The sequence below is a fragment of the Convolutriloba macropyga genome, chromosome 11, assembly GCF_964194025.1.
Source record: "Convolutriloba macropyga chromosome 11, txConMacr16.3, whole genome shotgun sequence".
Classification (NCBI taxonomy): domain Eukaryota; kingdom Metazoa; phylum Xenacoelomorpha; order Acoela; family Convolutidae; genus Convolutriloba; species Convolutriloba macropyga.
This window is the reverse complement of record NC_134478.1, coordinates 36,314,893-36,331,692: the sequence shown is the minus strand read 5'-3', so window position 1 is coordinate 36,331,692 and position 16,800 is coordinate 36,314,893.

The following is a 16,800-nucleotide window of genomic DNA, read 5'->3' as shown; positions in this document are numbered from 1 at the left end:
TTTTTCGTCGGGCTTTGCAATCCGAACAAGGTCTCCTTCTTGGTATTTTGGTTTGTACTTTTTTGTGTCGACTGCTAGTGATATTAAAATTGGTTCAGGTTTTTTAAAAACTTTATTGGGTGTCAATTGAGTAACCCGGTTGGCACGACTGTTTATAGTATTTACAAACTGGGGCAAATCTTTAATATACGTCCAAGTCCATTTTTCCTCCAAATATTTGTAAATGATGTTTTTAAGGGATCGAATGTTTCTCTCAGCAAATGCTGACTTAGTTTCGTTTTCTGTTGTGTATAAATGAATTCCCTTCTTTTCACAAAACTTTTTGAACTGGCCTTTGAATTCTGATCCCTTGTCTGTCCATGCTTTTTCTGGTTGTTTCTTCTTGATCATTTTTTGAGCGCTTCAACAGCATCTTTTGCATATAAAGCCTTCATTGGTTGAACTCGTGAGTAACGCGATAAAATATCCACAGCCACTAACAAATATTTTACGCCATTGTTTTATTGGGCTACTTTATCCATATACGCAACGTCGACAGACCAGATTTCGTTTATTCTGTATGCAACAGCTTTCAGTCGGGGGAAACTTTTTCTGAATTGTTTGTATTTCGTGTAGGGGGCTTTAGACTGAAGATAGCGAACAATTTTGCCTTGTTGTCAGAAGCTTTTGCTTTTTTTCTGCGGGATTTTGAATCAACTTCCTTGTCTGACTCATATTCCAAAAATTGCAGTTTCTCTTCAGAAGATAAATTTAGAAACTTTTTGGCGTATGTGTTACAAGTCAAATGTGGACCAATACCGAGAAACGCTAATACATTGAAATGTTCGAAAGAAAGTTTACAAGTGGTCTGCTGTAGATTGTAAAGAAAAGTAGCAGCAAGAACTTCAGTATTTGAACCTCTGATAAGCAATCTCTTTGATGAGTCCAAAGACACAGAATCGGATTTCTCTATTATCTCCAGTATTTTATTCGCTCTTTCAAATTTTATCCCTTTCAAGATTCTAATATCATTCAGCACTCCTTGTCTGGTATATGATGTTGTCTGTCGTAAATGATTTTTCCATAGACTCGTTTATTGTACTTCTATCATCCATTGAAGCGTCAGTTTGTTGCTCTGTATCCTGTTGCGATGCAAGGGAAGCTGATGGTGACTTGTTTCTTGGAGAAGCGATATATGCTTGGCGGGGTTGTGAATATTTTTATTGCTGAGTAATTGAGAAATATGAGATTGCTCTCTTGTATACATCTGTTTAGGTATTAACACAAACTCTTCAATATGCATTTTGTTCTAGATATTCAACAAACGGATTTTCTATGAGTTGGATGAGACTGGTACATGAGGGAGATTGAATTAGTTTTAACCGTTCAGTTTTCCTTACTTTTCTGTTCGAAAGTGTGCGCAGAGTTTTTTCAAATTTTTTAAATTCTTTTTTATTGACTGGAACAACTCCAGAGAGTACGTTCATCACACAATCACTCAGAAACCAAATGAAGTCGCTGTCTCTATCTAATTTGAATTCAAGGTTGGATTTCTTGTTTGTGCTATTTGCCCATTGCTTGAGCATAAGCAAAGGTTTCCTTTTTATTCGTAATTGGTGTGATAACTGCTTCTTGTGCAGGAATGTAAAAAATTGAAGGATTTGGTCCAATGATCTTTGATGAGAAGCGCAGACCTTGACTGGTTTTTGGATCAAGGTCGATTACTAAATGTCCGTAAGGTTCGGCAGTTGCTAGTTTATAAGCTTCTTTAATCAATTGCAGACAATTCAACTGTTTTCCAAGATATTCGATTTGCTGAATGTCTCGAAGTGATTTGAATAATATGATATGCGTGGTATTAAGATCAATTGTTCTCGACCACTTGCTTTATTGGTACAAGTTATGCTTTACATAAATTACGTGAATTCTACGATGACGTCCGGATGTAGCTATTTTGACGAACTCTCTGTCGTTAAAAATTTCTTCGCATGAATCATCGTATATTAACAAACAATTGGAAAGATGTTTTGTTATTTCTAAGCCAGAGTTTTTGATAAACTCAATTTGTGGAATGGTTTGTTGTATGTCTCTGAAAAATGGTTGGAACTCTTTGTATAAGTAAAACGTTTTTTGAAAGCGGGGATAAAATATGTGACCTTGAAGCATGCGAAATATCAGCTCTGTTTTGCCTGAACCACTTGGTCCCACAACTGACATGAATAATCTATCATAGGTAAGAATAATTTTGTTCATAGTTTGGGGTTAGGTAAAAGGTAAGCAACTAAACTTGATAATAGTGCAATCCAAATTGATTTCTCTTCACAGCTTTCTGATAATAAGAAAAGCATGGTAAAGCAGAGAATGATCATCAACACTATAATGCTAACCTGAACAAAGAAAATAACTTCTGACCTCGGAACTGAAGAATTTGAACAGCATCGCCAGGGTGGTCGTTCCTTATTGTTGACATCAAAAACTAAATTACTTATACCGGTATCTGTCTCGTCCCTCTGAGTCATTATGAAAATTTTTGTTTTCTTTAAGATTAAATTATAAAAGTTACAATACAAATAGAGCCTAAAAAAGTTACTCGGAATGTTCAACAGGCAACTGTTTCATATACCAAAATTCAAACAAATTAAAACCTTTAATATGACTTCTGATTTCTAATTTATAACACACTGATACTGAGTCATGTTCACCCAGGGATGGTTGTTTGAAAACTTTTAAAACTTCGGGATGTTCTAATACATAAGCTCTCAGTTCTTCGGGCATTTCACAAAAGGCATAGTTCAAGTTCAGGTTGTGTTTTTTGAACTTTAAATGGAGGTACTTTTCTGTCCGCCCATAGTTTCCAGCGAGGGATTCGCTGCCCTTTTTGAGGTTGAATAGTTTTCTTTAGATGGTTGCTCATATACATAGCTGAATTATTTTTGATGTTCTCTCGCTCTCTGCTTGTTGCTCAAGTAAAGTTGAAACTGATAGAAATTATCGACAACAGGAAGAAATGCTCTAAAGCTATCAAGCTCGTCTGGTGATAGACTAATGGTTGCAAAATAACGTTTAACAGTTCTACAGTATTACGAGTTATAGTGGTGCTGCTCTGAGATGTTGGGCTTATTTAAGAAGTTTGATCCTTTCTGCTGTTGATCAGAAGAACAATTGTTTTGTGGGGTATGCAGGGGTCGCGTGTTCTGTGGAAAATAACTATAGGCTGACCATCGAGGGGAGCAACAGGTAAAAACTTTCAAACTTTCTGACAGGTATGTTGTCAAAGTTGCTGACTCCTCCCTCTGCATCGCTTTTGAGCCACTGCGCGAAAGTTTTGGCTTTTCGTTCGGCACAATGATTAGACACCAGCTCTTTATTACATAAATTTGTGTGAAGATTGCAAGAGTTGACTGCTTCTGGTGGTGAGATCTCCGAAATCCTGGGACAAAATAAACCCTCTAAGTTGTAGACTGTTTTGTGTATGAGTTTGCTAAGGAGCTCACAGTTTTCGATACCTTTGGCAAGAAGATGTTTCGGATGAATCTAAAACTGATACCCAGACAAATAGTTTTGAGGTCACTGTGTGGTATTTCACCTTCGTCCCAATCAAGACCGTGTAACTTTCGCGTCAACCAGAGAACTCTGAAGCGATCGTTAGCTGGAAGTTCTGTGAATTTAACGGGAGCTTTGAAGAATATTGTATCCGTGTAACTTGTACATATACTGAGTTCCTTAACAACGAACCCAAGAGACTTCAAGTTGAATCCTTCAAGGTCAATAACAACAATGTTTTTTGCTGCAAAATTTTCTAGCATTCCAAACCATGAAACAAACGTGTGTGAAAAATTTTAACGGATAAGATAAATAGTAATCCAGTCAAATGACCAAATAAACAATTGTTTATTGGAGAGTAGCGGAAGGCATAAACATATCCGGGACCTATATCTTTGCAATCTTTAATAAAACCTACTGCGTCGTGTAAAGCTGCGTGAAGTCTCAAAACTTTGCTGTATTTTAGTAGGGAGTCTAAGCGTGAATTATTAATTCCAATCAAACCACCAAAGGGTCTCAACTTTAAGGCTATCTCTACGTCAATTTCAGGATCAAAAAATAAACAGGCTGCAAGAAAGTATAACTGTCGATGGGGAATATGAGTATAATTGAAGTCACCTCTCAGTACTACTAATTTCTCTTGAATAAGCTCAAGGTCTTTTGTTTGAATTGTTTTTATTGTTTAATTTAAACTAAATGCGTTGACTATAGTTAAGATTAGTTCAGTTGCCTGTCTGTGATTGGCTACGACCGCCCATGGGAAATACTACTTTCTGATTGGTCAATTTTCATGTCTCAGATATCCGAGTGACTAGTTGTCATTAACATGTTCGAGCGTGATACCTAAGTATATATTTGTAAATAGTGTTCATTTCGTTTGTCAAAACAACATTTATTAACCAGCTTTCAGTCCTGCATGTCTATCTATATTAAAATTGTTCATTTGTCAAACCAACATCTATTGAACAGCTTTCGTTCATACAAAAGGTTAGTTTTCTTCTTTTGTTTTTGAGCTTTCGTTTATTTTTGTGCACATGTACTTCCATCTAATCCCCATATAGAAGTACATATGTACATGAAATCGCCCAAATATTTTTTTTTTTGTTCACACGTACCTTTGGATGTATGTACGTACGTATGTACGTATGTAAGTATGTATGTATGTATGTATGTATGTATGTATGTATGTATGTATGTGTGTGTGTATGTAAGTATGTATGTACGTATGTAAGTGTGTATGTATGCATGCATGTATGCATGCATTTGTAATTATGTTTGCATTAGAGTTGAAATGTTTTACTTAATGACAACTGATCGGCTGTGCCATTTAAAAACAAAAATTAGAGCACTGATGTGTGCACGTTTATTTGCGAAACACACAAACTGATGAACAAGATTGAGCGTGATATATAAAAGTTTATATATTCATATCTTTCAGTTATCAAAAAGTCAGATTGGAAGCAATTTATCTCCAAGTGCAAGGTTGATTCGTTCATGTTATTCCTCTTGGCTTGTTGCATATTTTTGTGCATATGTACTTTCATATAATCTAGAATATGACAGTGCTTATGCACAAAATTCGCATAAAGAATAATTTTTAGCCCCTTATTGTGGCTATGTAATATACAATTATTTTGCCTGATATGCAGTGATGGGTTTGGCGTGTGGGTTGAAGCTTGGTTGGGTGTTTGTGTGTGTGTGTGTTGGCTGGGCGAGTGGGTTGGGCATGTGTGTTGGTGGGTTGGACGTGTGTGTTCGTGGGTTGGGGTGTTGGTTGGGGTGTGGTTGGGTGTTGGTGGGTTGGGCGTGTTGGTTGGGGTATGGTCGGGTGTTGGTGGGTTGGGCGTGTTGGTTGGGGTGTGGTTGATGCTCAAAACATGATTAACACCGTATCACATCTAATAGAGACAAAAAATCAACAAAGATTTTGGACCCTATTTCTCAAAAATTTTTATAAGTTCTGGTCCTCCTATAGGACAAAAATTCGATTTCCAATAAAATCTTTTCTGAACACTTTTATCACTCACAAAACGTGTTTCACAACTATTTGCATTGATTCAAACCAAAAAACGCGAAAAAAATTTTTGACCCCATTTTTCAAAAATTTTTACAAGTTCTCATCTCCTATAGGGCAAAAATTTCAAAATTTGAAAAATTTTTTCCGACAACTTTTTTTAATCAAAAAACATGTTTCAAACATTTTTACGTTGATTAAAGCCAAAAAAACGCAAAAAAAATTTTCGACTACATTGCTCAAAAATTTTTACAAGTTCTGATCTCCTATAGGGCAAAAATTTCAAAATCTGAAAAATTTTTTCCGACAACTTTTTTTACTCAAAAAACATGTTTCACACATTTTTACATTGAATAAAGCCAAAAAAACGCAAAAATTTTTCAACCCCATTCTTCAAAATTTTTTGCAATTGTCGACGCCCATTAGCGGTAAATTCTCAAATATGAAAAACTGGATCCGAATACTTTTATCATACACAAAACATGTAATCGCAATGCTAGCAATAGCAGTGCTTAATTTATATCACTGTTCTAAACAAACAAACAGACCCCGCAGCAAACAGACCCCGCAGCAAACAGTTAGTCGTAACAAAAACTGGGTCAAGCTTGTAAACAAATTGAACAAAGTTAAAATCAACCAAAAAGTTTTCCATTTTCGGTCAAAAAAAGGGGGGACAATTTTTGCAATCTATAAAATTTTTGGAAGTGTCCCACCCCGTTGTAGACGGGCGTTCCAAAAATTGTCCAAGCAATAGCATTGCTTAATTTATATCACTGTTCTAAACAAACAAACAGACCCCGCAGCAAACAGTTAGTCGTAACAAAAACTGGGTCAAGCTTGTAAACAAATTGAACAAAGTTAAAATCAACCGAAAAGTTTTCCATTTTTGGTCAAAAAAGGAGGGGGACAATTTTTGCAACCTATAGAGTGTCCCACCCCGTTGTAGATGTGCAAAAATTGTCCGTCCCCCCCCCCCCCCCCCCGTTGAGGTTCTAGTCACTTTCCTTTTCTACTCTGAGCATGGACATGGCCGCGAGGAAAGTCTGAATTCGTTGACGAAGCGCTTTTAAAGATTCGAAAGAGCCGAAGTAATGCTTCAAGAGCAAATAATTATAATAGAGCGGTTGTTTTACAGTTCAAATAACATATGTCAAAATTTAACTGAACTTTTTTTCCCATTTGATTCAATTTCTAGGTCTGACATGATGCCGCTGTCTTTAATCGATTTCGATTATACAGTACTGAGGGTTACGTGAAAATTCACGCAAATTTTACCCAACCTGCCATTTTACCCAATGCCATTCAACCGAATGCGATTTAACCCAATGCCATTGTACCCACTATCAATTTCGTCCAATGCACTTTGAATTTTTGGTTCAATAATCCGATTACAAATTATCATTCGATATTACAAGGATGTTTTAACATACTAAGGTGGATAGTTTAATCCACGTTCGGTTGTGATAGTTTGATATCAAATCTCTCGTGACGCTGAGGCATGGCAGTGGCCCTCAGGTATTATTATGCAAAATACTTGTTCTGTTAAGTCTGGCAACATGGTAAAACGAAATTGGTATTATGTAATATGGCATGTTGGGTGTAATGGTATTGGGCAAAATGGGAATTGAATAAATTGTCCTGAGAGGTCACTGAGTTGAATTTTAGAAATCGGATTTCATGCATTACAATATACACAGACAATGACAGAAGGTCAACCACAAGGAAAGCCAATTACACAAGGGAGTCGTCAGCTATCGGAAGTCCAACCGACACAGATTTGACTTTGTAAACATTTCAGAAAATGATTCAATCTTGTTACATTATGACAAGGCAACAATTCTATGTACGCTAACTTTTTTTATGCTCGCAATACATTTGCAGTGAATATTGCTCAACAAGTTGTCAAATTAAATTGGCGTATGGAATCAATTAAAATTGAAGCTAACATGCTACGCTGAATCAGCAGAAATTAATACAAAATTTAATCAATTTCGTATATTGTTTTCAAAGAATGCAGGAAATTTAAGGGACTGACTGCCAATTGTAATGCGCGAAAAAACTGCAGGAAATTTAGGTAGGTTTTGGCTTCGACATATGAAAAGACCATGATCGAGCCTAAGTTTCTATGAAGACACTATGCTGGACCCGAATAGCTTTTGAGAAGACTTAAGCTCAGTTTAAGTGGACTGTTAGTCCTTAGCTGGACCCAAGTTTTTCACGTTGACTTTATTTCGTCCTAAAATCTTCAAATTAAATTTTAGCGCGACAAAGTGCACAATCTGAAACGTGAAATTTTAACGAGGAAAAAGAGAATATCTTGAATTGAAACAAAATGATATTAAGCCTAACAAATGAGAAGTTACTTTTTTTAACATTAAGAGATGTCTCTTTTTGGTTAGTTTTTTGTTCTGGGAGAATTTGTGGTCTTCAGGCTGGAAATTGTCACTGATGCTTTTTAAAGAAAAAAATTGAAAATGATTAATGACTTCAGATGATAGTTACCTTAACTACTGATAGAACAGATGGAGAAAAAATCTATTCTAAAAAAATGTTTAAATCAATTTGAAAAATAGTTAAGAAAAAAACAAAACAAAAATGCTGTTGAAACTTATAATTTCTTCGACATAAGGCGTCCCCACCCACTGATATGTCGTTGCGACATTAAATTTTGCCCAAAATCAGGCCAGGGTAAATTTGAGGTCCTCATAATTGGGATTTTAGCACTTCATTATTCAAACAACATTTTTTTTACTAAATAAAAAAGATGACTTAAAGCAAAATGATATGGAGCCGAAACAAAAAAAATTAATTTTGCTTTTCCAATAGATGTCCCAGCGTCTAAATTTGAGTAATCAAACTCAATTTACTAATTGACGCCCGTCTCTCCTTTTGTAGCCATTGGTTCACACTGTGGGCTGCTATTTACAATGTTCATTTGGGTTCGCGTGGAATAACCACCCGTGGATTGCTAGTAAAGTATGGTAAATACCAGACCAGGGATTAGACTGGGACCTCTTATTGGAGATTATAACAGTTGTCTATTCAAAACTATTCTCAATTTTTGTCTACTAGAGAAAAAAAGAGTATGAGATTGACTTGAAACAAAACGATATAGATTAATACTGTTTTGCAGTTGCAAAAGACGTATCATATCATTTATTTTAGTCTTGTCTATAAATTATTCAAAATGTTTAGTTTTGTAAGCCTAAAAACGGCCACTGATCCGTTTCACCCTCACTTTGTTTTTGATAAGACTCTGTTTTCTGGGGACGAGATACATCGAGCAGCGATCAGAAACAATAAAATGTGATATCAAGATTTCTCAAGAGCTGTTAAGAAATTTTCTTGGTTTATCTTGATTTCCAAGATCTTTTCAGGATTTACCATGAAAGGTTCCTGTTTCCAGTTCTATGCAAGATGTTTCAAGTTTTGCAAGAGATGTCACGATCATGTGTGTTTTATCAAGATGTTACAGGCTTCGATTCAAGCCAGACGCTAACCCTGCCCAAGTAATTTTAATTGAAGACAAATTTTCCACAACAGATTTTCGCTATACCTAAAGAATGCAGCTCAATTTTTGCTTAACACAAGAAAAGCTACATACAAAAATTGGGTCAAGCCATCTTCAATTTTATTGATGAATTTGTTTCCTCCAAAAATTTACGTACGCCTGTATAACTGTTTGATGAGGACAAACAAACAAGGGTGTGTCTTCAATGCGGAGCATGACCTTATCAACAAAAACATGCGTGATTTTGAAAAATCATCGAATTTTTATTTTTATCTTTGGAAAACAATAGATTAGATTCGTGGTTCCTTGGTTTTAAACTGTTAGAGCTAGCCTACCACCAATATTGTCAAACACCATCCTTGCAAAATTTGATTATCAAAATAGATTATTTTTTTTGCAAAAGTTTTGTCGTAAAGGCTTCTTTTCAACAGTTTGTCATGCAGTCGACTGTCAAATATTCAAAGCCGCTGAGTGCCATAGTGCAGGTCTGTTGATTCCTCGGTATCTCTAGAAATAAAGAAAAATTTTCCTTGTTAGTTGTTTTAAAAATTGACTTTACTAGGCCTTTGAAAACATCATTATTTTACTATAAAAAGATAATACGTTCGATTAATAAATGGTATTAAAGTAGTTTCTCGATGTACCAAAAATTTTAATTCTACTATTTCTCGCTTAATAGCCATTGCATGATCCGTTTTGTCTGCTTTACCAAGGCAGTTCTTCGCTATATTATCAGTCAATGTATGACTACCTTCCACATTTTGTTGTTATTTTTAGCCTCCTTGTTTAAGTTGCGCTACCCAAGTCAGCTCTGACCATCTCAAGGGTTATAATTACATGGTTTAAGTATCTTGGCCATTGTATACCAGTTCTAGGTGCCAGACGGAAGTGACACTCTGATTAGATCAATTCGAACGCAGAAACTTCCCAGGTTGAGGTGCCATGCGGAAATGACCTCTGACCAGACCATCCCAGACCAAAGTATCCTCTGATCAGACTAAAGTCCGCTCGAAACACCGTGTGCGCTCGAAGTGGGCTGGAAACTGTCTCTGGTCAGACCTTTCCAGACAGAAAATACCTCTGGTCAGACCAAAATCAGACCATTGTCCAGACGATTGTGCAACCATAGTCCAGACCAAACCCAGACCATCGTCCAGACGATTGTGCGCTCAAAATCACTTCTGATGAGACTATTGTGCGCTCAAAAGTCACTCCAGATCAGACTGTTGTGCGCTTGAAATCACATCTGATCAGAATCAATTGCGCTCGAAAAAGTCAGATCAGTGAATGGTTTTTACTATGAACTAATTTTATAATATATTCATTTCATAAAAATTGATGTTTGCATTATTAATTTCATTTACAGAAAAGACCATTCTAAAACTATTATTGCTAAAGAAAAGAAAATCCAACTGCTGAGAAAATATTTATTTAGCATACTTTAGTGCATATTCAGAACTCAATGGATTATTATAGACAGCTTTTCATATAAAGCGTCGTATTCTAGGGTTAAACAAAAGTTCCTTGTAAGGAGACTGGCATGTTCTGTCAGCTGGAACTCTTTGGTTCTGATCGAAGCCATCTGACTCTAATAATTGTGTCTGTGATCAGATTACTGCTTTTTGTTGCCTCTTGGCAGAGCCAACATCGCTCGGTTAAAAACCACAAAAAAATTCAGCTTGAAATGGTCTCTGAGCAGACTAATGTGCGCTTGAATCCGCCTCTGATCATACCATATCCAGACCGAAGTGACCTCTGATCATACCATACCCAGACCGAAGTGACCTCTGATCATACCATCTCCAGACCGAAGTGACCTCTGATCATACCATCCCCAGACAGAAGTGACCTCTGATCATACCATCCCCCAGACCGAAGTGACCTCTGATCCTACCATCCCCAGACCGAAGTGACCGAGGTCACTCCCGGATGGCACCTCAACGCGCGCTTGTTTCTACACCAAAATTACAGGGAATGGGAAATATTTTGAGTGCTCACATGTCCGAACAGTGGTCTTATTTTGGTTTGATCAGAGGTGAGTTCAGTCAGGGATAGTCTGATCAGAGGTGATTTCGAGCGTTTTTAAACCTGATCAGAGGTAGTTGTGAGCGCAACTGATCAGAGGTGGATCTGAGCACACACTGGCCTGTTCAAGAATGACATTCGAGTATTTGATAGTCTGATTAGAAGTGATTTCCAGCGTACAAATATCCGGATAATGATCTGGAAAATGTTTGGGCCTCGCAGTAAATCCAATTATTTGTGTTTGAAGTCGAAAAAATATGATGACTTAGGAGTACATGACCCAATTAGGAGTACATTAGAAGTCAAGGTAACTCGATATAAAAGAATTTTGGTTGACAACAAATATCAGAAAATTAAAAGAACGTTTCTATACTTTTTCAACAAAATTTATTCAATTTGTGCTAAACCGGTTCCTAAAAATATTTTTATTTTCTCAAAATACATTGTTTTTTATAAAAATAAATTGAAACCGAAGATCTTTGATTCAAAATGATTTTAAAATTGTTTTCTCTAATGGATCTATCGAATCATGTTAAAAGCTATCAATCATATTAAAATTGTCGCATCTTTTTAAAAACAGCGAGATGAATCTTTTTTCGCTGTGCAAACAAACAGGTGATTTCAAATGGTCATCAATATTTCAACAAAACAAGCAGAGCCCATCAGAATATTATGAGACCTATATTAAAGCTATTAAACTTTGCTCCTTTACCTATAGTCAACAACGTTTTATATGTAATAAGATGAGATTTCATTTGAGTTTTAGAACATTTTTTTTATTATTGCACACCGAAAAATTGATAATGTCAAACGAAAAATTCCACGTTCAATATCACTTAATTGTGGTGACCGAAAGGAATCAGCGATAGCCTTTTCTGTCTTTTACAAATTTAAGCAATCCTTCGTAGGTTGTTCATCAACATTTTAAGAAAAATGATTTAAGAGTACAAATTTGTTTTCAAATAGCGTTTGTTACGCATTTGGAATTGTTTGTACGATTTTTGCATTGAATTTGGATCTCTTTTAATGCGAAACAAATCAAAAAGGACAAAAAAGTATTAGCAGAAACAAAATTGTGAAAGAAAAATGACAATCAAAGATTTTAAGATTTGATCACCAAATGAAATGGTCAACAAAAACTACTAATGACTATTACAGATTATTACAGGCTGCTCTACGTGTCAAACAAGAAATCATTCTCGGGAACGTGAACATGAAAAATGAGCAATTACGACAATTAAAGTTTCCGAATGAAAGGTTTCCATTGCTTTCGATCGCAAAAACTTATATTATTTCACGATAAAGTTTTGAAAAGCACCTAATTTGGTGCATTGGTAAAATACTATTCTAATAAGGATGACTACCTAAAAGATTTGGAGGCAATTCTTGAATTTTCTGTTCCACCAAAAGTTTTAGTTTAATGGATCACTAATAGGAAAAGAATTGGACTATAAATTGATTGTTATCTTCTTCTATATCACCTCATTTTGATTCTCCATAATAGATTCCGATTTTGAACAATCTTGATAGATATTCCTGAGTCGAGGTTTGGCGGTGAATTTTCGTAAGAAATGCGGTGTAATGCGGTGAAAAAAAAATTTTCACCGCGTATTTCTTACATCTTTTTGCGGTGAATGCGGTGAATTATTTATTTTCACCGCGTTCTCACTATTCTTACAAAAAATAGCGTCCCCACACGGGTTCGACCCTCTGACCTCCCGCGTGCCTTCCACTGCTTAGTCAACTGCGCCAACTGTAACTTTCATCTTTGTAATTTCTTGTGAATTTAAATCAGATTGAGTAAACTTTGGAATTCATATGCGGTGAATTCTTGTAAGAAATGCGGTGAATTTCGCAGTGAATTTTTGTAAAAAATGCGGTTAAATGTGGTGAATTATTTTTTTTTGCCGAATTCACCGCTTTCACCGCATTTCTTACATTATTTTGCCACAAAAGTTGACGCGGTGAATTTTTGTAAAAGCGGTGAAATGTGGTGAAATATTTATTTTCACCGCATTCACCGTAATCAACGCATTTCTTACAAAAATTCACCGCATTCACCTCATTTCGTACAAAAATTTACCCGAAAACCTCGAGCCGGGTTCTTGTCGGAAACTTGCATCCGAAGAATTTGCTTTGTGACAAAATGATATGGTTATCAAGGGTTGATTTAATTATCTTAAGAGCATAATGAACTATCTCTCCAACAAAAGAGACACTCTTAACATGAAGTATTTCAGTGCTGCAGTTATTTTTTCCATTGGAATAGGCAAATTCAGTGCTGAGGTACTTTTTTGTTCCGACTCCTTTTGAGGGGGGAGGAACTATATGCTCAAATGGGTTTTTTGTTCAGTCAAATATAACCGATCGATATATTCATCGTAGAGAGTTGTGAATGGTATCATTAAAAAGCCTGTACAGCGTAGAATATGAAATTAAAACGATTTTCTTGAATTTCGTTTTCAAAAGCGGGTTATCAATATAATCAAAACTGGCACAATATATGCTTCTTAGGTTCACTTTGATTAAATTTGCCGGAAGTACACATCCAACAACCACTAACTCAATTTTTGCTTACTCCAAAGGGAGCTAGTCCGACTTCCACTTCCATTGAGAGTGCTATGTATTTAAACTTTTGCCGTTTTTTGTTAAATTTTTTTGATGATTATCAAAAACGCAGCATTTATTTTCGATATTTTTACAAACAAATTATATAAATCTTTAACATTCGAAGCAATTAAGTGTTGTTAATGGACGAACAGCAATAGTAAGGCTAGGTTTGGTCCAATCCTGAACTGTTACAACCCAAAAATTAGGCATTGTAATCAATCGGTCTTCTTGAAAAAAATCGAGCTTTTTAATGTCAAATAAAGAACAGAACAATCCAACTCAAAGCTCAGTGGTGATAAGTCCAATTAACTTCCTGAGCAATTCCAGATTATTTTACATAGTTTTTGACGCGAAAACTTGTGGTTGTTTTGACTTTTGAATTTATTTGATTTTTGAAATAACAATGTCTTTTAAAATTGTTCACTATTTTTCTCGTAATTGGGTTAGCCTTTAGCTTAGTGGCATCAAAGAAAAAGTGCCCTTATTGAATTTAAATTTTTGTGGTTTTATGCGTTAAGATGGGGTTTTCTGGCTTCGATAGAATCCGATTGCTGACAATTTTTTTGGTTTTGAGGCATTTACCATTTTTCATGATTTTTTCTCGAATTTTCACGTTATCACAATGATGACAGTTCACCTAAAACAACACTGTTGTTCCAATTAAAGCTCAATTGAACATATCAAGATCGTTAAAGGTAGAGATCATGGTCCTAATGGCTTATAAACCACTTTCTCGAAGAAACGAAATGAGTTTTTTTTTACTTTTGTCAAACTGTCGGTTTCATTTTGTCTTTTAGTCGTATGAGGTTTCCTGGAAAATGACAGATCGCAGTAGCTTTTCATGGAGGTTTATAAAAACCTATTTTATGATTTGAGATAACAGCTGTTGGCTTTCGTAACTTTAAAAACAATGGTTAAAAAGCACTTTTAACTTCGCATTTTTGTTTCTTTTTTGAGTCTTTGTTACTTGGTGACGTTAATTACAGATCTTAAATGATACTATTTACGTCGATAGAAGGAGCAAGTGTACAAACTTTAGAGTTTTTAAGGAATTTGATATGACTCTCCTGGCTTCAACACTGGTTCTTTTGTCAAAAGAACTAATTTTCTGTTGTTTTATATGTTTGACGTTGCTTTTGTGAACATAAGACAGTTTATGAAAAAATTTTAGGTCTTAAGGGCTTTTTATAGACAAATAAATAAACCTATCTAATTATTTCATTTTGTAGCTAATTGCTTGCATGAGTTTGAAAATAAATGTTTTTGAAAAACACAAGAGTATATTGTCTCAATATTACCCCCTTTTTCTCTTTATTTGTCAACTCTTTACCTGGTATCATTAATGAGAAGCCACATACCACATTTTTGGCATTCCGAATACATTTTGAGGGACAAAATATGGATTTGCGGCTTCGACAGCGTCTTCTCGCAAGTCTCAATTGAGTTTTCGTTTGCTGTCTATTTGTTGTTCGTTTTGTAACCGCATAAAAAACTGAATAAAGACAGATCTTGTTGCCCTCTTAAATAGTCATCGCTAATAAAAAATGTTTGGATGTTTTCTGTTGATATCTATTGGTTTTCCCTACTTTGAAATTAACTGTTAGTAAAAAATGTAAGCAAATTTATCAACTTTGCTGTTTTTGTTATTTTTTCTAATTGTAACCGAGTCTTATAATCGACTGGTTCCATATCTTTCATGCAAAACACAAGTAATTTTGTTCAGTTTTGGTTTTATCTGACGCTATCTTGACTTTGTTAATAAGATTGTTTTTTTAAATGGACATAAAATTATCGATGTATCTATTGTTTGTTGTTGTTTGATTTTGTTGTTTGTCTTGCCTCGCTCTCTTAATAATGGCAGATCTCATCAATTTAATGCGGAATTTTTTACTCCATTGAAATATTTGCGTTGGAGGCGATTTTTTCTTCATACACCAATTTTTTAGAAAAAAAAACATGAATTATTGTGAGTTTTCTATCTGTTCCCCATTTTGTAGACAATTATGCCAAAAAAAGTGGATGAGTGGGTGGGAACATTATGTGCATACGCACATTAGCGAGCCTCCTTTATGACAACCGTATTAGTTTGCAACCTTCTTTTTCATTCAAATTATTTATCAAATATGGCTCAAGCGCTAGGAAGTTTTAAGCGAGAAGAATTGAAAACAATAGAAGTTGAAGAGTTGAAGTACTTGGAGGGTTTGCAAAAAAGTTCATACGAAAATTAATCCCTAGCTTCCTTTTAACAGGAAACAAAGCGACTATGTTCACTATGATCTTCGTTTGTGATAATTTGTTTCACGGTCATAGTTTCGTACCAAGTCCCACTACACACGTCAACATTCTCAGTAAACATACTAATCATATGAAGTTCAATATAAAATTTATTACCTAATTATTACTTTGATTATCCAATGCTTTGTAAGACTCTTTTGTGATCTTTGCTGGATTAGTAAGATCAGTTTTTGATTTTTATGGTCATTAAGATATATATATATATATATATATATATATATATATATGTATATGTATATAAACATATATATATATATATATATATATATATATATATATATATATAAATATGTATATATATATATATATATATATATATATATATATGTGTGTGTGTGTGTATATAAACATATATATATATATATATATATATATATATATATATATATATATATATATATATTATATATATATATATGTATATATATATATATAAAAATATATGTAAATAACTATCTATATATGTGTATATATATATATATATATATATATATATATATATATGTTTATATATATATATATATATATATATATATATATATATATGTATATAAACATATATATATATACATATATATATATATATATGTATGTATATATATATATATATATATATATAAATATATATATATATATATATATATATATATATATATGTATATAAACATATATATATATATATATATATATATATTATATATATATATATATATATATGTTTATATACATATATATATATATATATATATATATATATATATATTTATATATATATATATATATATATATATATATATATATATATATATATATATATATATAT